The sequence below is a fragment of the Macaca nemestrina genome, chromosome 2, assembly GCF_043159975.1.
Source record: "Macaca nemestrina isolate mMacNem1 chromosome 2, mMacNem.hap1, whole genome shotgun sequence".
In the NCBI taxonomy this organism is placed as follows: domain Eukaryota; kingdom Metazoa; phylum Chordata; class Mammalia; order Primates; family Cercopithecidae; genus Macaca; species Macaca nemestrina.
The window spans coordinates 36,179,032-36,206,377 of record NC_092126.1 but is presented as its reverse complement, the minus strand read 5'-3'; the positions used below and the strand labels follow the sequence as shown (position 1 = coordinate 36,206,377).

The following is a 27,346-nucleotide window of genomic DNA, read 5'->3' as shown; positions in this document are numbered from 1 at the left end:
CTGGAGTGTCTGAAACAGCTGAGGGATGGCTAGTTCCCTTCTTCTCTATGTGGTCTCTCATCATTTAGTAGTCAGACCTGAGCTTTCTTACAAGACAACTGAATCCCAAGAGGGCAAGAGTGAAAGCTATGAGACCTCTTATGGCCCAGGCCTGGAACTGGCACAGTGTTACTCAGACTGCATTCCATTGGCATAACATGCCATGAGACCAGCCCCAGTTTGTCTTGCCAGACCCATATTAACTCCAATAGGGATGGCATCATGTCCGAGAGGCTGAAAGAAAGCAAACAAGACACAGGATTTATTGGGGGAACTTATATACAGGGATGGTCCAATGGTGGCAGACTGGATGGGAAAACAACTACCGTTTGTAAAAAGCATGTAGTTTATATAGCATTTGTGGCTGGGCATGGTGGCTGTAATCCCAGCACCTTTAGAGGCCAAGGCAGGTAGATCGCTTGCTCTATTTTTTTTAATTAAAAAAAAAAAATGTATATACACACACACATAGCATTTTTTTTTTTTTTTTTTTCTTTTTGAGATGGAGTCCCACTCTGTTGCCCAGACTGGAGTGCAGTGACCTGATCTCGGCTCACTGCAACCTCTGCCTCCCAGGTTCAAGTGATTCTCCTGCCTCGGCCTCTCGAGTAGATGGCATTACAGGTGTGTGCCACCACGCTCAGCTATTTTTGTATTTTTAGTAGAGACAACATTTCACCATGTTGGCCAGGCTGGTCACAAACTCCTGATCTCAGGTGATCTGCCCGTCTCTGCCTCCCAAAATTCTGGGATTACAGGCATGAGCCACGGCACCCAGCCTACACACAGCATTTTTATTTAGCAGCCTCCACCTAGCAACCTTCTTTTAACCCAGAACAAAGGGCCTTCATTCCCTGTACAGCTCACGTTCCAAGGAATGGGCCAAGGATTGAAATGTCCTTCATTGATAATGAGTGAGTCTCTGGGTTGGCCACTCCTGAATTCCTTAGCTCGGAACGCCAAATGCACATTCTTCTTAGACCCTAGGGTCATTCTCAGCGTATGCTTGAGTTAAGTTATTGGTGTCAGGTGTGTCTGCCATATAAAGTTCAAAGAGAAGAGAAATAAAATAAACTTCATGTCTAGTTTTTTTGTTTTTTAAAAAAATTTGTTGTAGCCATTTCCAGGAATCTTAATGACTTCAATGTCCTTAAAGCTCATAACATGGCTTTACTATCACTGGCTTAAATTTTTTTTTTTTTTTTTTTGAGGCAGGGTCTCACTCTGTCAGCCAGGCTGGAGTGCAGTGGTGGGATCACAGTTCACTGCAGCCTCGAACTCCTGGGCTCAAGTGATATTCACGCCACTGCACTCCAGCCTGGGCAACAGAGTGAGACTCCATTCCAAAAAACAACAACACGCAAAAAATTTTTTTGAACCAGGGGCCCTGCACTTACATTTTGCACTGGGCCCTGAGAATGTGATCATAGCTCTCTTCTTCCAAGTCTCTTCACAAGGAAGATTTTCCATTCCTTTAGAAAAGCGGAGGAAAGGAAAGACAAGGAGATAAAGTATTTAAAAGTCCTTAACAGAAGAGCGGTGCGCTGGGAGTGAGGGGCAGGCCCCTATTTTTAGCAACCATTGCTCCAGGTTAGAACACAGGCAGCTGAGAAATTTTGTTCTATTTACTGGATATTGACAAAAAAACTTCTGGCTAAGAAGAGTGGTGTTACTGAAATGGGATTCTGAAGTCTTACAAGTTTACTTAGCCTTTCTAAGTCTCTGTTTCCTCCTCTAAAACAGTATAATAACCCTACAGCATGTTGGTGAGGATTAAGTATTGCTAAGGATTAATACAGAAATCTACTTTTTTTTTTTGAGACAGGATCTTGTTTTGTCACCTACGCTGGAGTGCAGTGGCACAATCACAGCTCACTGCATCCTTGACCTCTAGGACTCAAGCAGTCCTCCTACCTTGGCCTCCCAAAGTGCTGGGATTACAGGCATGAACCACTGCTCCTGGTCTGATTTTAAAGGAAATGATATGTCTTCTTTAAAGGAAATGATATTGAGAGGTGACAACGTGCTAGCTGCCCTCCCTCTTGGCGCCTCAGCACCCACTCTGGCAGCACTTGAGGAGCCCTTCAGCCCGCGGCTGCACTGTGGGAGCCCCTACCTTGGCTGGCGGAGGCCAGAGCCGGCTCCCTCTGCTTGTGCGGAGGAGTGGAGGGAGAAGGGCGGGCTGGAACCTGGGCGGGTGGGAACCGGGGCCAGCGCCAGCTTGGCGGGCCCCGGACTCTGAGCTGCGGGCTGGCCGCTGGCCCCAGGCAACGAGGGGCTTAGCACCTGGGCCAGCAGCTGCGGAGGGTATGCCGGGTCCCCTAGAACTGCCGGCCCGTCCTCGGCCTGTCCTCGCCATGCCTCAGCTGCTTCCCCGTGCGGCAGGGCTCGGGACCTGCAGCCCGCCATGCCCAAACCCCCACACCGGTGGGCTCCTGCACAGCCGAAGCCTCCCCGACGGGCGCCGCCCCCTGCTCCGCAGCGACCGGTCCCATTGACCACTCAAGGGCTGAAAAGTGCAGGCGCCTGACGCGGAACTGTCGGGCAGCTCCGCCGGTGGCCCCTATGCCGCATCCACTAGGTGAAGCCAGCTGGGCTCCTGAAACCGGTGGGGATTTGGAGAACTTTTTTGTCTAGTTGGAGGATTGTAAATGCACCAATGAGCAGTGTGTCTAGCTCAGGGTTCGTGGATGCACCAATCAGCACTCTGTATCTAGCTAATCTGATGGGGACTTGGATAACATTTGTGTCTAGCTGGAGGATTGTAAATGCACCAATCAGCACTCTGTGTCTAGGTCGGGGTTCGTGGATGCACCAATCAGTGCTCTGTAGCTAATCTGGTGGGGACTTGGAGAACTTTTATGTCTAGCTAGAGGATTGTAAATGCACCAATCAGCACTCTGTGTCTAGCTCAGGGATGGTAAATCACCAATCAGCACTCTCTCAAAATGGACCAATAAGCTCTCTGTAAAACGAACCAATCAGCTCTCTGTAAAATGGACCAGTCAGCAGGATGTGGGTGGGGTCAGATAAGGGTATAAAAGCAGGCTGCCCGCGCACGTGCTGGCAACGCCCTGGGATTTCTTTGCATGCTATGTTAGCTTGGTTGTTTTGCTGTTTAGGATAAATCTTATTGCTACTCGCTGTTTGGGACCAGGCCGGCTTCATGAGCTGTAACACTCACTGTGAAGGTCTGCAGTTTCATTCTTGAAGCCAGCAAGACCACCAAACCACAAGGAGAAATGAACAACTCTAGACGGGTGGACTTTAAGAGCTGTAACACTCACCGTGACGGGCCACGGCTTCATTCTTGAAGTCAGCAAGACCAGAGACCAAGAACCCACCAATTGCGGACACAATATGTGTATAGTTCCTGGCACATAGTTGCTAACACAGATTCTTGTTCATCAATGGTCTTTGAAAGCTGGGCTCTGGGAAGTCTATTCAATCGTTTGTTAAGTATTTACACGTTAAGGACCTACTAAAGTCACTGTGGTAGGCCCTGGAGGAACATGGAGCTTACATCATAAAAAGAAAGGCCAAGTTGACAACCTCAAGGAGCTAATCGTCAAGTAGAGGTCATGAAACCAATGAACACATAATGGTGAATTGGTTCATTCAATATACATGTTTATGAAGTGCTAGAAAGATGAATAAGACACACTCTCCACTCTGAAGCCCACAGGCTGATAGGGAAGACACATTCCCCCAAATAATTACACAGAGATACTAGTGCTAATACAGGGATAAAAACACTAGTGAAACTTCATTGAGAGGTTATGTGTTGCAACTGATATTCACTGTGACTCTTCGGTGTAGGTTTTATTATCACTGCTTTTTTTTATAGATGAAGCAGATGAGATTTAGATAATTAATTTGCTTGAAATCAAGCAGGTTGCAAATGGTGGAACTGGGATTGAATCCAGGGCTTTCTGTCTCCAAAAGCTATATATGTTACTATGGTGTGTGTGTATAATGCAAATAGATGGTATATATATTTACATACTAAATATGTTTCTACAAATGCACCCGACAGAAGAAAAATCAATCCATTCTGCTCAGGTAAATGGGGAAGGAAGCCCAGAGGGAGTGGCTTATGAATGAGTATAAGAGAATTAGGACTTCAACAGGCAGAGAAAGAGGGAAGTAAATTCCAGGAAGAAAGAACAAAATTTGCAAATATGTGAAGTTATGAAAATCTAGAGTGAGTACTTCAAAGAATAACAAATTGGGCTGGGAATGGGGTGGCTCATACCTGTAATCCCAGCACCTTGGGAGGCCAAGGTGGGAGGATCACTTGAGGCCAGGAGTTCAAGACCAGCCTGAGTGAGGGGAAAAAAAAAAAAAAAAAGAAAAGTCGCTTTGGAACTTCGAAAGAAAGTTTGTAGAACTTTATTTGGGAGATTCTTCAAGGCCTTCATATGAATTTTAAAGAATGTGGAAGAGTTCCAAGGCTAAGTGCGGAAAGAAGACGTCTTAGAGGAAATAAAAATCGCTAGAAAAGCCATTAATGTGGGAAAATAAGAGATCTGTGAGAAGATGAAGGAGTAGAGAAATTTTGAATGAAGTGTAGTCATGAGTGGTAAGTCTGAATAAGCCGTGCTTAGAAAGAATTTTGAATGCCAAGGCGAAACCACATCTGTTTTATTTGACAGGCAGAGGTGAGGTCACAATTGGCCTGAAGTGAAAAACCCAAATTCTTGCAGGGACCAGGCAAGATTAGTGGTCCGAGCATAAAAATAATCAGGAGGCAGCCATGACCCAAATCCAGCTCACACCACTCAAGAATACAGTCACCTGGCCAGAACCTTTGATTTTTCAAAAGAAGCAGAACAACAAAAATCCAGATGCTTACTTAAAATCTCATAATTTAAAATTTTAACAACTACTTAAAAATGTGTGCAGGTTAAACAAAACTTGTCTAAGGGCCAGATGAGGTCCCTGGGTAGCTACAGGGTAGACACTCCCCAGGTGTCTGCAGGACTAAGCTGTGGTGTGGAGGGCCGCTGGGCAGAGGTGGTAGAGGGAGGATCAGAGAAAGCTCCAGCAAAATGCCTCTACTGCTCCAACTTTCTTTCTGTCCAGACGAAGAAACCCAAAAGCATTCCTCTCTGAAGTGTTTGCATTTTTGGAGTTTCTTTCTATTTTTGTCTTTTGGAATCCTCCCTAGCACTGGTTTGCCGGGGAACTTTGAACTGGGCCTCACAGCTTGTGTTAGGCTGTTCTTGCATTGCTATAAAGAAATACTCGAAACTGGGTGATTTATAGTAAAAGAAGTTTAACTGGCTCACGTTTCTGCAGCCTGTACAGGAAGCACGGTGCTGGCATCAGGACTCAGCTTCTGGGGAGGCCTCAGGGAGATTTTACTCCCAGCGGAAGACAAAGCCAGGAGCTTGCACGTCACACAGCAAACGCAGGAGCAAGAGTAGGGGAGGTGCCATGCACTTTAAACAACCAGAACTCCAGAGAATTCACTCACTACCCACTGCAAAAGGACAGCACCAATCCCTGAGGGATCTGCCCCTATGACCCAACACCTCCCACCAGGCCCCTCCTCCAACACTGGGGATTACGTTTCAACATGAGATTTGGCAGGTACACAGATCCAAACCATATCACAGCTGGTTCTCACTTTTCAGGCTTCCGAACGGAAAAGTCTTATATAACCCATCTCTTTTCAATGGTTAGTTGCTTGTCCCAAGGGTGAAGACTCTTATAAGCAGTGTGTGTGTGTGTGTGTGTGTGTGTGTGTGTGTGTGTGTGTGTGTGTGTGGCATAGGAGCAGGGGAGAAAGAGGGAGAAAAAGAGGGAGAGACAGCTTCCTTCTCCTGGAGGACTTTCTCAGGATTAACAGCAGATTATGTGGCCTGAGCTTTCTGAACCTGGCAGGAGCTGACTCTTAAGGAAACAGAACTCTTTGCCTGTCATAGTCTCAGGTTGAACCACTGACTTAGCTCATAATCTTGACTGACTACCTTAGATATAGAGACTATTAGCAAACCATTGTAGAGGAAAATGTTCCTTTATATTATGCCTGTGAACCTCCATGCACTGGGATGAGAGGTAACATAGGGGAAGAAATATTAGAATCCGTGGAGCTAGAATAGAATGCTTTATTCACTGGATTACCTTGGTAAAGTCACCTCACCTCTCTGTGCCTTATTTCCTACAAGCATAAAAGCTAGCCCGAAATATTCACCTCACAGAGGTATTATGAAGATTCCATCAGATCATGGACACAGAAATGCCCGACACCTGGTTATGCTGGATCAGAGAGAAAAGAATGAAGACATTGGAGTTAAGGGGATGTGGATTTATATCTTGACTCCACGACTTATAACGACAACTACCATGAATTCAGTAATTTCTATGTACCAGGCTCTGTGCATTATCATTATTATTATTTTGAGACGGAGTTTTTCTCTTTCGCCCAGGCTGGAGTGCAGTGGCGTGATCTTGGCTCACTGCAACCTCCGCTTTCTTGTTTCAATCAGTTCTTCCACCTCAGCATCCCAAGTAGCTGGGACTATAGGCACCTGCCACCACGCCCAGCTAATTTTTGTACTTTTAGTAGAGACGGGATTTCACCATGTTGGCTAGGCTGGTCTCGAACTCCTGACCTCGTGATCTGCCCGTGTTGGCCTCCCAAAGTGTTGGGATTACAGGCGTGAGCCACTGCGCCTGGCCCTCTGTGCATTATCTTTAAAATCCTTGCAACAACTGAGCATGAATGAAGGTATCATGATTATCCTCATTTTACAAATGAGGAAACTGAGGCACAGAGAGGTTAAATAACTTGCCCAAGACTTCACACAGGTAAGTGGTGAAGCCAGGCTATCTGATTCCAGATCTTGTACTTTCTAGGTGTGTAATTTAGTATAAGCCCCATAAGTTTTCTTATCCTCAGTTTCTACAGCTATAAAATGAGGACATCTTTGTGAGGATTAAGAATAATGGATATAGGCTGGGCGTGGTGGCTCACGCCTGTAATCTTAGCACTCTGTGAGGCTGAAGCGGGCGAATCACTTGAGGTCAGGAGTTCGAAATCAGCCTGGCCAACATGGTGAAACCCTGTCTCTACTAAAAATACAAAAATTAGCCAGGCCTAGTGGTGCACCCCTGTGATCCCAGCTACTTGGGAGGCTGAGGCAGGAGAACTGCTTGAATCTGGGACGTGGAGGTTGCAGTGAGTCGAGATCGTGGCATTGCACTCCAGCCTGGGTGACAGAGTGAGACTCCATCTCAAAAAACAAAAAAACAAAAAAAAAAAAAAGGAAAAGAAAATTTAAGAATAATGTATATAAAATGACTGTCATGGCAGTTCCTGATATTTCAAAGATATGAACTATTTTTACTAACTGCTCAGTGTTACGGATTGAATTGCATTCCCTCAAAAGATGTTGAAGTTCTAACCCCTAGTGCCTGTGAATGTGACCTTATTTGGAATTGGGGTCCTTGCAGATGATTAAGTGAAGATGAAGACATTAGGATGGAAAGTTTGGACACAGAGACAGATATGCACACAAGGAAAAGGCCATGTGAAGATGAAGAGATTGGAGTGATGCACCAACAAGCCAAGGAACGCAAAGATTGCCACCAAAACACCAGAGGCGAGGAGGGAGGCCGGGAACAGATTCTCCCTCACAGCCCTAGGAAGGATCCAAGCCTGTGACACCTTATTTTTGGACTTCTACTCTCCAGAGCTGTGAGAAGATACATTTCTGTTATTTTAAGCCACCCAGTTTATGGACTTTATTATAGCAGCCTTGGGAAACAAATGCACTCAGTACATGTTAATTGTATCTTACCTACTTTGTACTTGCAATGTGCCTCTGGGTCTCTGGTGTACACCAGGGCCTGCCCTTGAGCATGCTGGGGTGCTCAGCATGGGTGTAGCCCTGCAGCCTGACTCTCTGTAGACAGATCAGGATCGGTCTAACATGACATTATGAAGTGGAGCCAGGGTCAGCTTTGGGCCCCACCTGCCTTCTGGGCTGGCCTTGGATTATGTTCAAACTCATCTCATGCTACCCCAGCAGAAAATAATGTCTTCAATAAACTCTCTCAAAAGGAGGTACCAGAGAAGAAACTGTCCCTCCCGAGTGAATGAATCACACCAAAATGCTGAGATCTGATTCCTTGGTGCCTGGTTGGAAAAGATTTTGAGGTCAAGGAGGGGCCCACCCAGACTCCCACACCTGCGTGCCCTGTAGGCCATGCACCCTGTGTACTATTGTCTGCACAGATCTCACGCTGCCAGACATCAGAGCTCTTTTCTAGCAGGGAAGGCTATGTAAGCAGCCCCGGTAATCACCTCAGACCTTCAGGGAAGTAAGGGCCACCTCAGAGAGCATTTGGAAATAGAGAGGTTAGAGGACCCAAGAGAGTCCAACGGACTTATGGTTAAAGCTTGGAAAACAATTAGAGTCCCCAGCAGCAGCCAGGGGACCTACCCAGCACTGCTCCAGAAACTCTAGGAGCAGAATTCCCTCAGGTTGATTTTCAGGAAAGGAAAATAAATCCCCAAACAGAAAGATAATCACAGCTGTTTAAAACAGGGTAGACTGGGCGCGGTGGCTCCCACCTGTAATCCCAGCACTTTGGGAGGCTGAGGCTGCAGGATTGCTTGAGTCCAGGAGTTTGAGACCAGCTTGAGGAACATAGGGAGACCCCCCGTCTCTGAAAAAATAAAAGAATTAGCTGGGCATGGTGGTGCACGCCTGTAGTCTCAGCTGCTTGGAAGGCTGAGGTGAGAGGATTGCTTGAACACAGGAGCTCCAGGCTTCAGTGAGCTATGATCACACCACTGTACTCCAGCTTGGATGACAGAGTGAGACCTTGTCACACACGCAAAAAATGGTAGATCCACTACATGATGTATCCATGTGACAAAATTACATTTGTACCCCATAAAAATTGTTTTCGTTTAAAAAATTTTAATTATTGTTTACCCCATACAATATTATATATTGTATACCCCATACACACTACAGGGTGGAGAACATGATCCACTAATGTCCCCTGCTTCTGTTGGGGTGTAACAAACAACCTGTATAAGATATCTCTTGTTGGCCAGGCATGGTGGCTCATGCCTGTAATCCCAGCACTTTGGGAGGCAGAGGCGGGTGGATCACCTGAGATCAGGAGTTCAAGATCAGCCTGGCCAACATGGTGAAACCCCATCTCTACTAAACACACACACACACACACACACGCACAAAATTAGCCGTGGTGGCATGCACCTGTATCCCAGCTACTCAGGAGACTGAGGCGGGAGAATTGCTTGAACCTGGGAGGCGGAAGTTGCAGTGAGCTGAGATTGTGCCGCTGCACTCCAGCGTGGGCGAGAGAACAGGACCCTGTCTTGAGAAAAAAATTTAAAAAATATATCTATTGTTGTTGTTTAACAAATTATCCCAAATTTAGCAGCTTAAAATAATACATCACAGCGACAGGATTCCATAATCAGCTTAGGCAAATGGTTCTAGCTCAGAAGCTCTCCTAAGGTTGCAGTCGAGCTTCAGCTGGGACTGCAGGCAGCTCAGGGCTTGGCTGGGGCTGGAGGGTTTGCTTCCAAGATGGCGTCCTCACATGACTGTGTATAGGAGGCCTCAGTTTATTGCTTACTGTTGTCCAAATGTCTCATTTCCTTACCATATGGGCATATGGTGACCAACCATCCTGGTTTGTCCAGGATTGAGGGAGTTGTCAGGATGTGAGATTTTCAGTGCTGAAACCAGGAAAGTCCTGGGAAGTCCTGGGAGGAGTTGGTCATGCTGTGTGGGCCTCTCCATGGTGCTGTTTCCAACAGGAAGACGGATCTGAAAGAATGACCAAGACAGAAGCCAGAAGATCTTTTATAGCCTAATCCAGGAAGTAACACACCATGCTGTATTCTATTAGTCACACAAACCAGCTCTGGTACAAAGAGCAAAGGGCTTATAAAGTGGTGTGAATACCAGGAGGTGGGGACCACTGGGGCCCTCTTGGAGGCTGGCTATGACATTACCCCAAAACCTAGGCTTAAAACAACAACCATTTTAGTAGCCCTCATATCTGTGGGTTAACAGGACTCAGCCTGGCAGTTCTTCTGCTCCCCATGATGTTGGTTGAAGCTGTAGTCATCTGGGGTTCAACATGGCTGGAATTCAAAATGACTCACTCGCCAGGCTGGCAGTTGGTGCTGGCTATTAGCCTGGAGCTCAGCCGAGGCTGTCAGCAAGAGAGTCTTGGTTCTCCTCCATGTGATCTTTCCACATGGAATAGGCTGGTAATGAGAGAGGACATCCCATGTACCTCTGAACTTAAAATAAAAGTTGAAGGAAGGTCGGGTGCAGTGGCTCATGACTGTAATCTCAGTACTTTGGGAGGCTGAGGCGGGCAGATCACTTGAGGTCAGGGGTTCGAGACCAGCCTGGCCAATATGGTGAAACTCCGTTTCTACTAAAAATACAAAAATTAGCTGGACGTGGTGGTGCTTGCCTGTAGTCCCAGCTACTCGGGAGGCCGGGGCAGGAGAATCCCTTGAACCCAGGAGGCGGAGGTTGCAATGAGCCAAGATGGCGCCACTGCACTCCAGCCTGAGGGACAGAGCGAGACTCCGTCTCAAACAAACAAAAAAAATTATGTAAGATAAAAATTACGTAAGAAACTGATGTTCACGGCCGGGCGCGGTGGCTCAAGCCTGTAATCCCAGCACTTTGGGAGGCCGAGACGGGCGGATCACGAGGTCAGGAGATCAAGACCATCCTGGCGAACATGGTGAAACCCCATCTCTACTAAAAAATACAAAAAACTAGCCGGGCGAGATGGCGGGCGCCTGTAGTCCCAGCTACTTGGGAGGCTGAGGCAGGAAAATGGCATAGACCCGGGAGGCGGAGCTTGCAGTGAGCTGAGATCCGGCCACTGCACTCCAGCCCGGGCGACAGAGCGAAACTCTGTCTCAAAAAAAAAGAAAAAAAAGAAACTGATGTTCACTATAGAAAAATTAGAAAACACAGTTAAGCACAAGAAAGAAGCTATTATGCCAATATCCTGAGATAATCGCTGTGTATTTTTGGTAGAGATAATCGCTGTGTATTTTTGGTAGAGATCACCCTGGAATTTATTCTATGCAAAAGTAATACTTTTATTTAGAAAAAATAAAACTATACATACTGTTTTGGAACCTGCTGTTTTCACTTAAAATTACAGTTGGAACATTTTTTCATGACAATTCATATAGAACTACATCATTAGTTTAAAGGTTGCATAGTGTTTTATTGTATATATACCAACCAAGATTTTTTTTTTTTTTTTAAGACAGAGTCTCACTCTGTCACCCAGGCTGGAGTGCAGTGGCACAATCTCGGCTCACTGCAGCCTCCACCTCCTAGGTTCAGGCGATTCTCCTGCCTCAGCCTCCCAAGTAGCTGGGATTACAGGTGCCTGCCACGACTGGCCAATTTTTGTATTTTAGTAGAGATGGGGTTTCACTATGTTGGCCAGGCTGGTCTTGATCTCCTGACCTCAGGTGATCCGCCCACCTTGGCCTCCCAAAGTGCTGGGATTACAGCATGAGCCACCGTGCCTGGCCTATACCAACCAAGATTCTTGATTTTGGCAAGGGAAGCCAATACTGGTTAAGTCAGTCAGCCAAAAGAAATTTTTTGGAAGTGTTTTGGATAGCCCACAGAATCTATCATATGTTAGTTAAGTGTTCCATTACCTGTTGTACTATAATAATTCACCAACCTTAGGTGGAGTAAAACAACCACCATTTCATTATGCTCATAAATGCTGTGTGTGAGAAATTCTGACAGGGCATAGCAGGGATGATGCCACAATGTCTGGGACCTTAGTTGGAAAAACTCAAACTTGGAATGACATGAAAGGCTGGGGTCTGGGGAGGGAGAGTGGAATCATCTGGGAACTTCATCCGTATGTTTAGGGCCCTGGGCTGGGATAACCTGAACCCTGAGCTGAGCTGGGACTCTTGACCAATGTACCTACATGTGGCCTCTGCATGCAGCTTGGGCTTCCTCATGGTGTGGCAGCCTCTGGGTTGTCTAACTTCCTTTTTTTTTTTTTTTTTTTGAGACGGAGTTTTGCTCTTATTGACCAGGCTGGAGCGCAGTGGTGGAATCTCAGCTCACTGCAACCTCTGCCTCCCAAGTTCAAGTGATTCTCCTGCCTCAGCCTCCCTGGTAGCTGGGACTACAGGTGCTCACCACCATGTCTGGCTAATTTTTGTATTTTTTAGTAGAGACAGGGTTTCACCGTGTTGGCCAGGCTGGTCTCGAACTCCTGACCTCAGGTGATCTGCCCTCCTAGGCCTCCCAAAGTGCTGGGATTATAGGCGTGAGCTGCCACACCTGGCCTGGGTTGTCTAACTTCTTCCAAAAGGCTGCTTGGTGTTCTAGAGGCTAACATTTCAGCAAACAGAAAGGAAAATATGTGACCTTTTATGACTTAGACTTGGAAGTCAATAGCGTCACTTTCACCATATTACATTCATCCAAGTGGTCATAAGTCTGCTCAAATATGAAGGGAGGGGACATACTCTACTTCTCAATGGGAGGAGTGCCAAAGAATTTGTGGCCATGCTCTAAAACCACCACAATTAGGGTAAGGTTAGCTGCTGTAACAAAGAGACCCCAACCTCGAGTGGTTTCATGAATACGGTTTCTTTCTCTCACACATCATAGTTCCAATGTGTGTCTCTCATATATCACAGTTCTCATAGTCTAGCTTGGTAAGGGGGTTCTGCACCACAAGACATCTATGCCCTTGGAAGCTAGGCTCTACTACCAACATGCCAATCTCGAAAGTCACTCATGGTCCCTCTGTCTTTGTGGGCAAAGTCTTAGGCAGGAGCGTCTCACTAAACCACACTCAGCTCACATGCCTGTACCTTGCCTGCCAGGGAGCAGGGAGTGAGTGTATCTGCTTTCTTCCTGATTCTGTAGTGAAAAGCAGGAGAGCTTCCCTACCTTAGAATTTCCCCCTAAGAGGAATAATGCTCAGATACTTGATATCTTAATAAGCAGCTAATATCCAGCAGAATATGGATGTATAATGTCCCAACATTGCATCCCCTATTGTTACATATTTAGGTTGTAACGTGCTATTGATAACATGATATTTGTACTGTTGCAAGGAACATTTCTCTATAAATATCTTTGAACACTTACAAGGTTTTCTTCCTTTAAGATCAATTCTGAGGAGTCAGGTCATAGTTTCTGAATTCTGCATCTAGTACTGCAGGATCCCATTAAAGACATCACATACACACGTGCACACACTTTTTTTAAAGTCAGGATGGCAACTCAGTAATTTGTATGAGCCTCAGAGAGACAGTGGAGAGATCCAGCATGCTCTTTCTTTTTTGTTGTTGTTGTTTTGAGACAGTCTCGCTCTGTTGCCCAGGCTGGAGTGCAGTGGCGCGATGTCAGCTTACTGAAACCTCTGATTCCCGGGTTCAAGCGATTCTCCTGCATCAGCCTCCTGACTAGCTGGGATTGCAGACGCTGGCCACCATGCCCAGCTAATTTTTGTATATTTTTAATAGAGACAGGGTTTCACGATGTTGGCTAAGCTGGTCTCAAACTCCTGACCTCTAGTGATCCGCCCACCTCAGCCTCCCAAAGTGCTGAGATTACTGGCATGAGCCACTGTGCCCAGCCAGCATGTACTTTCAAGGGTGATTCCAGGCTTAGGTGTTGGAATGTCCATGATCATAACCCACTCCTGTTTATGAAGCGCTGTGAGAAGGGCTTTACATATGCTATCTCTAATCTTTACACAAATCTGATGAGGAAGGTACTATTTTCATCCGGTGGATGGAGAAGCTGAGGTTCCAAGAGATTAGGTAACTGGTTCAAGACCCTAGAGCTGGAACTGAATTCCAAATCCGTGCTTTGAACCACTTCCTCCCTCTTAGAACACTTGCTCTTAGGATACTCCTGCTGAAAGCCCAGCTGCTATATTGCTATATTGTGGGAAGCTCAAGCCACACAAAGAAGCCAAGTGGAGACATTTCAGTCAACAGCCCTAGTTGAGCTCCCAGTGAACAGCCAGCCGTCTGAACAAGTCATGTAGGACTTCTCAGCCCAGTTCAGCTCCCCCATGGCTGCAGCCCCAGCTGACATCACAGGGAGCAGAACTGCTCAGTCAACTCGGCCAATCAAAAGAGTGATGAGAGTGAATATGATGGTGGTTGTTTTAAGTTACTATGTTTTGGCAAGATTTGTTACACAGCAACGGATGACCAAAATGGGGAAGCTACTCATTCTTGAATGAGTCTCAGCAGAGTCTGAAGAGGACATTCCTTCCCTGGGGGAGTGGCTGGAGTAGGGGACCTTCAATGGCCTTGATGAGTTCAGTGCACAAGGCTGGGTCTGTGTCTGATGCTTTTTCTTGTTCCCTGCCTCAGCTGGGAACAACTACATTGAGTCACAAGGCTTGGGAGGATAAACTGTACGTGAATGAGTTAATAGAAATCTGGGCAAGATTCCCGAAGTAAATAATGTTGATTCTCAGCACAAAGGAAGTGTTGCCTAATGCTGCTTAAACTCACATAAACAGTCATCGCTTCATGGCTGATTTGCTATTTTTGAAATTTTCCAATTTCAAAAAAGGAGCCATAATAAGCATTATTAGAGAAAAATAACAGCACTTAGAAATGCTAAACACTGTACACAGTTCCTAAGGGGCATAAAAGGGTCCTTGTCCTTCAGGACCAGTCTTTACAGTCCTCTGCACAGGGAGTGGTGCCCAGATAACTTTGAAGTAGTCCCAGTTGGCACCTGGATCCCAAAGTAAATCCAGCTTCTCCCTCCCATTCGGAGAGTAGAGAAGGGTGTTCACAAAGGCACAGGAAGGTGGTGGCTTTTTGATCTTCGTCAGCCTCCCTCATTTACTCTCCCACCTCTCACCTCTCAGACCTTTCCAGCTAGTGGTGCTCAGATTTTAGGGCATCAAAATCATTTGGAAAGTATGTAAAAAATGCAAATCTCAGGTTCTCCCTAAGAAGATTCCCATTCTATAAGTCTGGAGTGGGGTCCCAGTTTTTTTTTTTTTTAATTTTATATATTTGTTTTATTTATTTATTTATTTATTTGAGACATGGTCTCACTGTTGGCCAGGCTGGAGTGTGTGATGGTGCGATCATGGCTCACTGCAGCTTCAACCTCCCAGGCTCAAGTAGTCCTCCCACCTCAGCCTCCTGAGTAGCTGGGACCACAAGTCTGTGCCGCTAAGCCTGGCTAATTTTAAAAAAAATTTTGTAGAGATAGGGTGTTGTCCTATTGCCCAGTCTGGTCTTGAACTCCTGGGCTCAAGTGATCCACCAGCCCTGGCTTTCCAAAATGTTAGGATTACAGGCATAAGCCACCACACCCAGCCCAGAATTTTCATTTTAACAATAACCAGCTGATTTCTCCTGAAAGTAGGCCCCATGCCACAGTTTGAGGAGCACTGTGACCTCAGACTGTCCCCAAAAGCGTGGAATAGAGATGGGAAGAACCTTCTTCAAGCTATTCTTACTTCCAGGGACCAGATGGATGGACCTTGGAGAAGGAAAGGGAGAAAACAGGGTCTTCAGATTCCATGCAGGGAAGAATCTAACAAACGCATCTGGAGCAAGTGGTTTTAAAATTGTGCTTTTGGAAGCCTAGAAGAGTCCTCAGAAGTGCTGTCACTTTTACCCCAGCAGTTTCTTTTAATCTGTTTTATTATAGTGGGTTTCCAAGAAATATTTCATTAGAAGAAAAGGTTTGATTACTAAGTGACCTCACTGCTTTAAAAAATTCTTTTGGCTAGGCGTGACGGCTCACGCCTGTAATTCCAACACTTTGGGAGGCTGAGGTGGGCGGATCACCTGAGGTTGGGAGTTTGAGACCAGCCTGACCAACATGGAGAAACCCCATCTCTACCAAAAATACAAAATTAGCCGAGCGTGGTGGTGCATACCTGTAATACTAGTTACTTGGGAGACTGAGGCAGCAGAACTGCTTGCATCTGGGAGGCGGAGGTTGCCATGAGCTGAGATCGCACCATTGAACTCTAGCCTAGGCAATGAGAGCGAAACTCCGTCTCAAAAAAAAAAAAAAAAAAAAAATTTCTCCTTTTGGCAACGATGTGTGGAAATTAGAACCCCCTTACCTTGCTGGTGGGAGTGTAAAATGATGCAGACATTATGGCAAACAGTTGGGCAGTTCCTCATAAGTTAAACATAGAATTACCTTATGACCCAGCAATTCTACTCCTGGGTTTATATTCAAAAGAACTGAAAACAGATATTCAGTTGAAAAGTTGTAATGTTCATAATAGCACTATTCACAATAGCCAAAAGATGGAAACAACCCAAATGTTCATCAACTGATAAATGGATGAACAAAATGTATCTATCCCTACCACAAATAATTATTCAGCCATTAAAAAGGAATGAAGTACTGATGCATGCTACAGTATGGACAACCTTCAAAAACAGCGTATTAGCGAGAGGAGTCAGACACAATGGGCCACATATTGTATGATGCCATTTATACAAAACATCCAGAATAGGCAAATCCACAGAGACAAAAAGTCAACCAGTGGTTGCCAGGGTCAGGGGGAGGGGGCGATGGGGAGTGACTGCTTAATGGATATAGGGTATCTTTTTGGGATGATTAAATGTTCTGGAACTAAGTAGTGATAATAGTCATACAACATTGTGAATGTACTTAATGTCGGTAACAGTAAATTTTAATTGTATTTTACCACAATAATAAAAAAAAAAATCCTAATAGACAGATCTAGAACAACGATCTCATTTTTTACTGACAAGGAAACTGAGGTCAGAGAGGGGAAATGATGGCTGTCTGTGGTGGCTCATGCCTGTAATCTCAACACTTTAAGGGGCCTAGTTGGATGGATTGCTTGAGTCCAGGAGTTTCAGAGCAGCCAAGACAACATGGTGAAACCCTGTCTATACCAACAAGAACAACAAGAACAACAACAACAAACAAAAAACAAAAAAACCAAAAACAAAAAAAAAGAAAGAATAGAAAAGAAAAGAAAATGACCTGGCGAGATCATTTAGAGGCACCTGTCCACGTAGTGGTGAAACCACAGACAACCACCTGTTAGAGGTGAGGCTAGGCCTGCTGACCCCCTAGCCCACTACAGCAGTCTGCCTCCCTTCCTCAACCACCTCCTCGCCAGAACCCCCTACCAAAAAACTAAGTTTCAGGGGCATGCAAAGGCCTGAGCTGCATTCCACTCCATAGTTTCTGTAAAGGCCCTCTCCCTGCCAGGCAAAGGTCCACCTTGCCCACCCACAAAGCAGTTGGCCAGCCTTGCTTCTGCTGTCTCCAATGCCTCTTCCCTGCAAGTATGTTGAATGAAAGACAAACCCATGTCTAGCTTCATATTTAAGTAAATCTTCCCAAGGGCCTCACCCACAACTGCAGCTGTCTGAGCGGGTTGATAAGGGTTGGGTGGATCGGATTCTTTACATTGCAGACATTGCTCAGTTTCCCAAACTGCAACTGTGCAGATAGCCCAGAGGAACTGGCGATGGTCCCAGGAATGGCTAGGATTAATCCCTGCCATACACATTTGTGGGCAGTTGGCTCTTCTCTCTGACTAGGACCATATACATCTGTCACATAGTAGATGCTTAATAAAGATTCATCAGTGCCTGTGGTTTCTGTCTTAGAGTCATCCTGGGAATGTCATCTTCATTCTGGTTAAAAGAGTTCAGGAAAAGGCCTGCTTTCTCAGTGCTCCTGAGATGAAAAGACTCAGGATAAGCCTATATGAGAACTGAAGGTCATTTTATCTGGTCAATTTCTGAGATAGAATTATTGACCTTTCTGGGAGGTGACAACAGAAAGGAATACCTCATTCACATGTGTATTACAGGTGAACTTTGGAGCCCAGGTTGTCTGGAACTATGCACAGTCCCTTTCCCAGAGTCTTAAGGTTTTGCTGAGGCTGTTTGGTCTGCCCCGATGCTGACCTTTCCTTAAATCTCTTAGTTATAGTCTCAAAACATATGATGGGTTTTTAAAGGAAGTTCATTTACATGCAAGAGGGCAATAGCAGGACCCAAGAAAGCCAGCTATCTTGAAATTTACTGAACTCAGCAGCTGAGAGACCTGGCTGAGATGGGAAAGCCAACTCTGCCCACCTGTGTTCAGGGCCTGCTTCAGGACGGGAACGGGAAGGGAGAATTCTCTCCGTCCTGACAAGATGACCCTCTTCTCTTAGCCTCAGCGACTACCTAAAACCATGAACTTGGAGGTTTGCTTCACTCAGAGGGGGTGAATGCGGACACTGTAGAAGGCTGCGGAGCAGCAGTGACTGGAGTTTCTTAAGTTACGATTTAGTCTAAAGTAGGAAAGGAGAGAATTTCTACAATGCAGTGAATGGGGGGGGTGAATGCAAAGTTGAGGCTGACCTTGATGGTTGTCTGTGGTTTCACCACTATGTGGACAGATGCCTCATTTCCTGATGCAGCCGTTCCCAGCTGGATGGTCTCCCAGGAGCAAGAAGTTTAGGAAACTCTGCAGATTCCATCCTTCATGGGATGTTTCAAAGTGTATGACTATGTTCAATGCTCTGAGAGGTCCTGCATTAAATAAACCTGTTTTGGTGTTATTTAATGCAATGTTTCCCAAAGTTATTTGATCCCAACATTTCTTTTGCTCCTTCATAACATTCATACCATGTGAGAGCTAAGTTTCTAAGAATACACTTAGGAAATGCTGCCCTAATGCCCAGTGCAGTTGGTTCTGGCCCTGTAGGCCTTGCAGTGTGCAGTGATGGTTATTTGGGCAGGACATGCAATGATCCTGCTATGATCATCCAGGAAATACAATCATTTATTGTACTTGTCAGGCTCGTTTCCAAACTGAAATTTTGTTATTATTATTATTTGAGGCAGAGTCTCGCTCTGTTGCCCAGGCTGGAGTGCAATGGCATAATCACGGCTCACTGCAACCTCCGCCTCCCAGGTTCAAACAATTCTCCTGCCTCAGTCTCCCAAGTAGCTGGGATTACTTACAGGTGCCCAGCACCATGCCCGGCTAATTTTTTGTATTTTTAGTAGAGACAAGGTTTCATCCTGTTGGCCAGGCTGGTCTCGAACTCCTGACCTCAGATGACTCACCTGCCTCGGCTTCCCAAGGTGCTGGGATTACAGGTGTGAGCCATCATGCCCGGCCGAGATTTTATTATTGTTCTCCGCACCAACAAAGGGAACCACTGACATTTACTGAGCATCGTGCACTAGGAGCTTTTCGTATGTTATCTCTGTAATCCTCCCCTGGACTCTATTATCGTCATTTTACAGATGAGGAAATTGAGACCCAGAGAGGTGATATGAGGACTTCATAAGTATGTGGCAGCCACAGGATTCAGCTGAGGACTGTGGGGGCTCCACACTGGTATTCTATTCTCTTTGTCTTGCCGCCTCACTAACAAATTGCATTTTCATGGCACGGTTTTCAGAGTGCCCGATTTCTGTTCTGCTCTTGGGGAATCCCAGCAAATCCTATGAAGAATTTGTTTGGACTTAAGTGAGACATTCGAATGTAGAGGCCACCACAGGCAACTGAAAGCATTTGGAGTCTAGGGGAGAGGACAAGACTGGAGAAAATAAAATTCATCTCAGATGTCAGGTCACCCAGAGGGAGGGCAGCTCTGGCAGTGAATTCAGCTGTTATCAATATCAGCAAGTCTAACGTTCTTTCCTTCTGTCCACTCTGCCATGCAGGATAGTGGTGGCAGGTCCAGATCTCACAAAGTTTAGAAGAGGAGAGCTGTTGCTTTTTGCTTGTTTTTGTTTTGTGTTCAGTCAGGAAACATTTCAGAGAAACCCTTGTATTGGCTAGCAGATGTTTCTCTCACTTCTTATTGGCCTGAATTGTATCATGTGACCAATCCTAAACCAATCACTGACCAGGCAAATGGACTACAAAGATTAGCTTGGACCAGGTAGGAACTATCACCTCTGGCTGGAGCCGGGTCAGATTTCTTCTTGTAAAGGAGAAAAGCAATGGGTATTAGGTAGACGACTAGATGCTTCTTGTGTGTGTGTGTGTGTGTGTGTGTGTGTGTGTGTGTGTGTGTGTGTGTGTGTTGGGGTCCAGTTCGGGGGGTATGAGAGAATAACTGTTATCCACTGTGTCCTTGAACCTCCTCCCTTGAACTGTTTCTCATCCTGTCCAGTCTCTCATTTTCCTTTACTTTCCTGTAGTTAGATGATGTTATTGGTCCCTATTTATCATCCCTCCCTGTATCCACATCTTTTGCAATGTAATTTAGCAGTGTCTTCTCTCTGTAAATTCCACCTGGCTCTAAACTTTGGATTTGGTTATGTCAATAATGCGGAAGTGAACACAGTTGAGTTCTGTACTTAGGTCTCAAGAGACCTCATGTGTTTCTGCTTATCTTTGTACACCTCTGCCATCACCATGAGAAGAATATGGCTCCCCATAGCCCACTAGGAAACATGGGGAACAGAGCTTCCCCAGACAAACCCAGCCTAGAGAAGATCTTCCAACCAACTCATAGATGCATGAGTAAGCTCAGCATAGATTGGCCACACCTCAGCTAACTCAATGAGCTTAACAATCAATAATAACTGTTTAAGATACAGAGTTTTGGGGTGGTTTGTTATGTAGCAATAGCTGACTGATACACTCCCCACACATCCTCTTCTCTTTCCCTGTTGCTCTCCTTTTCTGTGCCTGTTTTTTATCCTAGATATTGACAATTTCAGAAATTACTATAAAGAAGATAAACAACAGTAATTCTGAAACAAAGAAGGGAGAAAAAAATCACCTATAATTCCAGTCCTGTAAACAGCAACTCTTCATTTTTGTGTTTCCTCTCAGTCCTTGACTCTACATATATATAGATGGACTCTGATTTACAATGGCTTGGCTTACAATTTTTTTAACTTTACTATGGTGTAAAAGCAATACACATTCAGTACTTAGTCAATAAATTACATAAGGTATTCAATACTTTTTTTTTTTTTTTGAGATGGAGTCTTGCTCTGTCACGCAGGCTGGAGTGCAGTGGCACGATCTTGGCTCACCACAACCTCTGCCTCCTGGATTCAAGTGATTCTCCTGCCTCAGCCTCCTGAGTAGCTGGGATTACAGGCATGTGCCACCTCACCCAGCTAATTTTTTGTATTTTTAGTAGAGACAGCGTTTTACCTTGTTGGCCAGGCTGGTCTTGAACTTCCAACCTCAGGTAATCTGCCCAGCTCAGCCTCCCAAAGTGCTGGGATTACAGGCATGAGCCACAGTGCCCAGCCTTTTTTTTTTTTTTTTGAGACAGAGTCTTACTCTGTCACCCAGGCTGGAGTGCAGTGGTATGATCTTGGCTCACTGCAACCTCCACTTCTCGGGTTCAAGTGATTCCCCTGCCTTAGCCTTTCAAGGTTAGCTGGGATTATAGGTGTGCACCACTACAACTGGCTAATTTTTGTATTTTTAGTGGAGACGGGGTTTCGCCATGTTGGCCAGGCTAGTCTCGAATTCCTGACCTCAAGTGATCAGCCTGCCCTGGCCTCCCAAAGTGCTGGGATTACAGGTGTGAGACACTGTGCCTGGCCAATATTCAACACTTTTTAAAACAATTTTTATTTTGATTTTGAAACAGGTGTCACTCTGTCACCCAGGCTGGAGTGCAACAGCACCATCATGGCCCACTGCAGCCTCGACCTCCTCAGCTTCTTCAGCCTCCTGAGTAGCTGGGATTACAGGTGCACACCACCATGCCTGGCTAATTTTAATTTTTAAAATTTTTTTGTAGAGACAGGTTCTCCCTGTGTTGCTCAGGCAGGTCTCAAACTTCTTGGCTCAAGTGATCCTCCCGCCCTGGCCTCCCAAAGTGCTGGGATTACAGGCCGAAGCCACTGTGTCCAGCTGTGACTGATTCAACTGAGGGAATGCTGTGAAAGTGATACTGTGTGACTGGTCAGAAAAGGCCATGGAGCTGCTGCCTGATTCTTTCTCCTGGGAGAGTCAGCCACAAAGTTGAACTACCTTGAGACCACCATGCTAGAGAGGCCACAGATAGATGCTTTCCAGAATAGCTCAGTTGAGTTCCTGGCCAACAGCTAGCACCAACTGGCAGCCATCTCGGATTTTTCAGCCCAGTCGAGCCTTTGGATGATTCCAACCCCAGCCACTAAGTCGTCCCAGCCATAGAGTCTTCCCAGTTGAAACCCTACTCATTGAGGAGCAGAGATAAGCCACCTCACTGTGCCTTGTCTAGATTCTTGACACAGAATCCATGAATATCATTAAATGGTTATTTTAAGCTGCTAAATTTTAGGGTAATTTATTATAAGCCACAGTAACTGGAACAAACTAGTAACATTTTTATGACTCCTGTTAAATTTTACAAATTGCTTTTGGTTGTCACCAACCATGTCTGCATGCACGAGTTTTAATAACACATTTTGCTGGCTTTGAGCTTTTTCACTTTAAAAAATGTCCATCCAATGGGATATCCTCATATATTTTCATGGAATTTTGGAATTTACTCTCTAGCTGAAGGACATGAACACAGGTGATTGTCTTTATATCTTTGGACATCTGTAAAATTCATTCTTCTTGGGGGGAGTTTTTTCCCCTGAAGGAATTTTGTTTATCTTGGATTTGAAACACAGCTCTGATACTTACTTGTTTTGTAACCTTGGGCATCTGGGTTTCAGTTTCCTCATCTGTAAAATGGGATAATAATCTGATTTTTTTCTTCTCCTTATTTTTTCTCTTTCTTCTTATTTCTGTCTTTTCCTGTTTCTTTCTTAATTTCTTTCTCGTTTGCTTTATTTTTCCATTTTCTCATAAACCCCAGACTCTTATACCAATTTCCCCTGGAAGATCCTTAAAACTCTGCCATGGATCCTCCTTAAAGTGGCTTGAGAGGCACTGATGTTTTTCCAGTAACAGAGAACAGTCGAGAAGGTGGCTGCTGATGAATTCCATGTCAGCCAGGGCGTCCTGTGCTCTGCATCTAGAAAAGGGCAGTTTCCAAGGTGACCGGGACTAGTGTGTGAGGATAAGGTGAGGCCCTGGAGTTATGAGCTGCCAAACTCGTAAACCACACAGGCTTCCTCTGAGCCACGCATTGCACACTACTCGCCAAGCAATTTAACAACTGACTTGAGGCAAAATGCTCCAACAACATTTAATGATCAGTGCAGCTATAAATAGGATCATAGAACAATTTGGATAGATGTTAATATATGGGTTCAGCACTGGAGTGACTAAACCTTGAGTTGTTTTGACCTCAGAGAGCCATCAAAAATGTGCTGCAAGGAACAATTCTGTGGTTGTCTGCGGCAGATGTTTTGTTCCTGTTTGACATGTCCTTGTGTGTGTAATTCACTAACATGATAATAACATGCTGTTTGGCAGTTTGAAATTTACAAGATGCCTTTACACACGTGTTCTCATTTAATCCTTGGAAGATACACACTCTTACTGAGAATGGGGGGAAGCAAGTAACTTGCTCCAGGACATCCAGATCAGGACGCAGAAAGGGGAGTGAGGTGGGATGATGGTGGTGGTGGTGGTGATGGTGGTAGTAGACTCCAGATTTGAGACAAGGACTGTGTGACTCTCAAATTGTTTCTCCCTTCTTATTTCACTAAAACCCTGATGTTTTTGTTTAAAAGACTTGGAATAATAATTCCTCTCCTATCTTCACAGGGGCCAGCTCATTGGGTTCCAGCACCCAGATCTCTCTTTTATTACTTCACATTAAAAGTGGGCTTGCCAGATTTAGTAAAGAAAAATTCAGGGCACTCAGTTACATTTAAATTTTATATAAATAATAAATAATATTTTAGTGTAAGTATGTCCCATGGTGCATTTTATCTGGCAAACCAGTTAAAAGCATTGTTGCCTGGGTGTGGTGGCTCACACCTGTAATCTCAGCACTTTGGGAGGCTGAGGTGGGCGGATCACTGAGGTTAGGAGTTCAAGACCAGCCTGCCCAACATGGTGAAAACCTGTCTCCACTAAAAATACACAACTAGAGGGGTGTGGTGGCGCATGCCTGTAATCCCAGCTACTCAGGAGGCTAAGGCAGGAGAATTGTTTGAACCTGGGAGGTGGAGGTTGTGGTGAGCTGAGATCACACAATTGCACTCCAGCCTGGGCAACAGAGTGAGACTCTGTCTCAAAAAACAAAACAAAAAAATTATGAAAAGCCAGATAAACAAAAAGAAGAAGATAAAAATTACTCTTAATTTAACTAGCTGGCAATAACTTCTGTTAATATTTTGGGTATTTACTATGACCTTTTTTCTCAGGCATATATTTTTGTGTAAACATTTTTTAAAAATAGAAAGTGAGATTTACTGAATATAGTTGCTTGATATTAAGCAAATATATATAGTGATATACTGAAATATATTCAGTAATTGAGACTTACTGAATATAGAGACTTGCTTTTTTTCACTTCCCTATATGTCACAAACATCTTTCCATGTCCTCATGTGTTTTTGTAATATTCAAGTGACTGCAGGGTCATAAGTTGGAGAGCATACTGTGTTTAATCCCCTATTGTCAAACCCTTAGATTGTTTCCAGTGGTTTATTATTACAGACCTTGCAATAAACAATCTTCACTAAGTCTCTCTGCACATCCCTGGAATAAATTTCTGGCAGTAGAATTTCTAGGTTAAAGGGTAAGCAAACTTTTAAGGATTTTGTTATATATTGTCAAATTGTTCTCTGGAAAAGTTGTGCTGAATTATATTCTCACAAATAATATCTGAACATGCTTATTCCCTTGCACACTGTCAACACTTGGAGTTATTAAAAACAAAAAAGAGAAAAATCCCACTTTGATTTTGAATCTGCCCTGATTCCATAATCATACTCAATACCCTGTAAGCTATGCTTAGTAATCTCATTTCTTTCTACTGAGTCTTGTATTCAAAAAGAGGGGAATAGACTAGATTAGGGACAGAAATTACTAGCACTGTCCCATCACATGCCCATGTCAGGCATCAATAATCAGTCTTGGCTAAGCGTGGTGGCTCACACCTGTAATCCTACCACTTTAAGAGGCCTTTTCAAAAGGATTGCTTGAGGTCAGGAGTTCAAAACCAACCTAGCCAACATAGTGAGACCCCCCCCCCCGCCATCTTAAGAAAAAAACATCAGTCTTGGCACTCTTTCTACTGGACTTGGACAAAACTTCAGAATCTTGTTCATCCCAACCTTGCAGGCAGCCATTACTAAAGAAATTGCTTATTAGAGGAAATTTAATATAAGAATTTAGTCCGGGCGTGGTGGCTCACTCCTATAATTCCAGCACTTTGAGAGGCCAAGGTGGGCAGATCACCTGAGGTCAGGAGTTCGAGACCAGCCTGGTCAACATGGTGAAACCCCCTCTCTACTAAAAATACAAAAATTAGCCGGACATGGTGATGCGTGCCTGTAATCCCAGCTACTCAGGAGACTAAGGCAGAAGAATCACTTGAACCCGGGAGGTGGAGGCTGCAGTGAGCTGAGACCACACCATTGCACTCCAGCCTGGGTGACAGAGTTAGATTCTGTTTCAAAAAAAAAAAAAAAATTATATTTTTTTAGGTGTGATAATAGTATCATGTGTATGTTTTTTAAGAAAGAGTCCTCATCTATTAGAGCAGTAGTTTTCAGTTTTGACATTTTACCCCCACGTCCCCAGGGGAGATTTCTGGAATCATTTTTGTTTGTCGAAACTACCAGGGAGGGGTGTTACTGGCATCTGGTGGGTAGAGACCAGGAATATTACTGAACGTCCTACAACACACAGGACTGTCCTCCACAACAAAGAATTATTTAGCCCACACATCAATAGTGCTGAGGTCTAGAGACAATGTTTTAGAGATACAGAATGAAATATTTATGGGTAAAATGATACAATGGGTAAGATTTGCTTCAAAATCGTATGTGACAGAGGAAGTAGATGGAGGTATGAATGAATAGGACATTGATGGTTATTTATTGGGACTGGGTAAGGGAGCTTTGTTGTATTCTATTTCCTTTTAGATAAGTTTGAAATTCCTTGTAACGAAGAAATTAAACGTCTCCAGGAGGGGCATTGCCACGTCTTCTCTAAGAAGCCTCCTTAACATCATCTGGTGGCTTCTGAACTTTTTCTATTCTCATTCACAGGGAAGCTGTGAAGTAGGCAAGGTCTATTTTGGGTGTCCGCCTATCTCTTCCTTCCCGACCACCAGAAGAGAGAGGTGATCAGGCTGAGGTTCCCCAGTCTATTCGCTCTTCCTACTTCCTCATGGGCAAAGCAGGGACACAAAGGAAACTTGCTTACCTCATGGGCTGCCCGGAGACTTGAGGTTACATCTTGTCTAGTATTACCAAAATTGTGGTATTTTTCTCCACCCCATAATAGCACATTCTTTGGTCTCAACTTGAACTAAAGTCTTTTTTTTTTTTTTTTTTTTTTTAAACAGCATACCACTCTGTCACCCAGGCTGGAGTACAGTGGCACGATCATGACATGCTGCAGCCTCAACCGCTAGGTTTAGGTGATCTTCGCACCTCAGCCTCCCGAGTAGCTGGGACTACAGGGATGTGCCATCGCACGCAGTTAAGTTTTTGTATTTTTTTGTAGAGATGAGGTTTCACGTGTTGCCCGGGATGGTCTCAAACTCCGGAGCCCAAGCAATCCACCCACCTCGGCCTCCCAAAGTGCTGGAATTACAGGTATGAGCCACCCTGCCCAGCCTTGAGCTAAAGTTTTTTAATTTCACTATAATTTAGCCTATAGCATTAGTTGGAAAGTAATCCCTCCACCTATATTTTCCAGAAGAATTTGTATATAATTGGTATAATTTCTTCCTTACATGTTTGGTAGAATTCATATGTGAAACCATCTGGATCTGGATTTTTATTTGTGGAAAGGTTTTAAACTATACATTCAATTTATTTAACAGATACAGGTCTATTCAGGTTGTTTATTTCTTCTCGAGTGTCTTTGGTAGTTTTTGTCTTTCAAGGAATTTGTCCCTTTCATCTAAGTTGTCAAATGTATTGACATAAAGTTGTTTGTGACTTTTCCTTACCATCCTTTTAATCTTTGTGATATCTCCTCTCTCATTTCCATTTTTTTTTTTTTTTTTGTGAAATGGAGTGTTGCTCTGTTGCCCAGGCTGGAGTGCGGTGGTGCGATATAAGCTCACTGCAGCCTCTGCCTCCTGGGTTCAAGCGATTCTCCTGCTTCAGCCTCCCGAGTAGCTGGGATTATAGGTGTGCACCACCATGTCCAGCTAATTTTTGGATTTTTGTAGAGACAAGGTT

General features: G+C 44.7%; 1 long non-coding RNA gene across 1 annotated transcript in view; it reads left to right on the top strand.

The window, feature by feature from the left end:
* LOC139361872 (uncharacterized) overlaps window positions 1-26,753 on the top strand; it is a 38,784-nt gene extending 12,031 nt beyond the window's left edge. Inside the window, exons 2-3 of the long non-coding RNA XR_011619702.1 lie at window positions 26,500-26,574; window positions 26,661-26,753. This is a non-coding gene — a long non-coding RNA (uncharacterized lncRNA). The remainder of the gene's footprint in view (window positions 1-26,499; window positions 26,575-26,660) is intronic.
* Window positions 26,754-27,346: the final 593 nt, after the last annotated feature.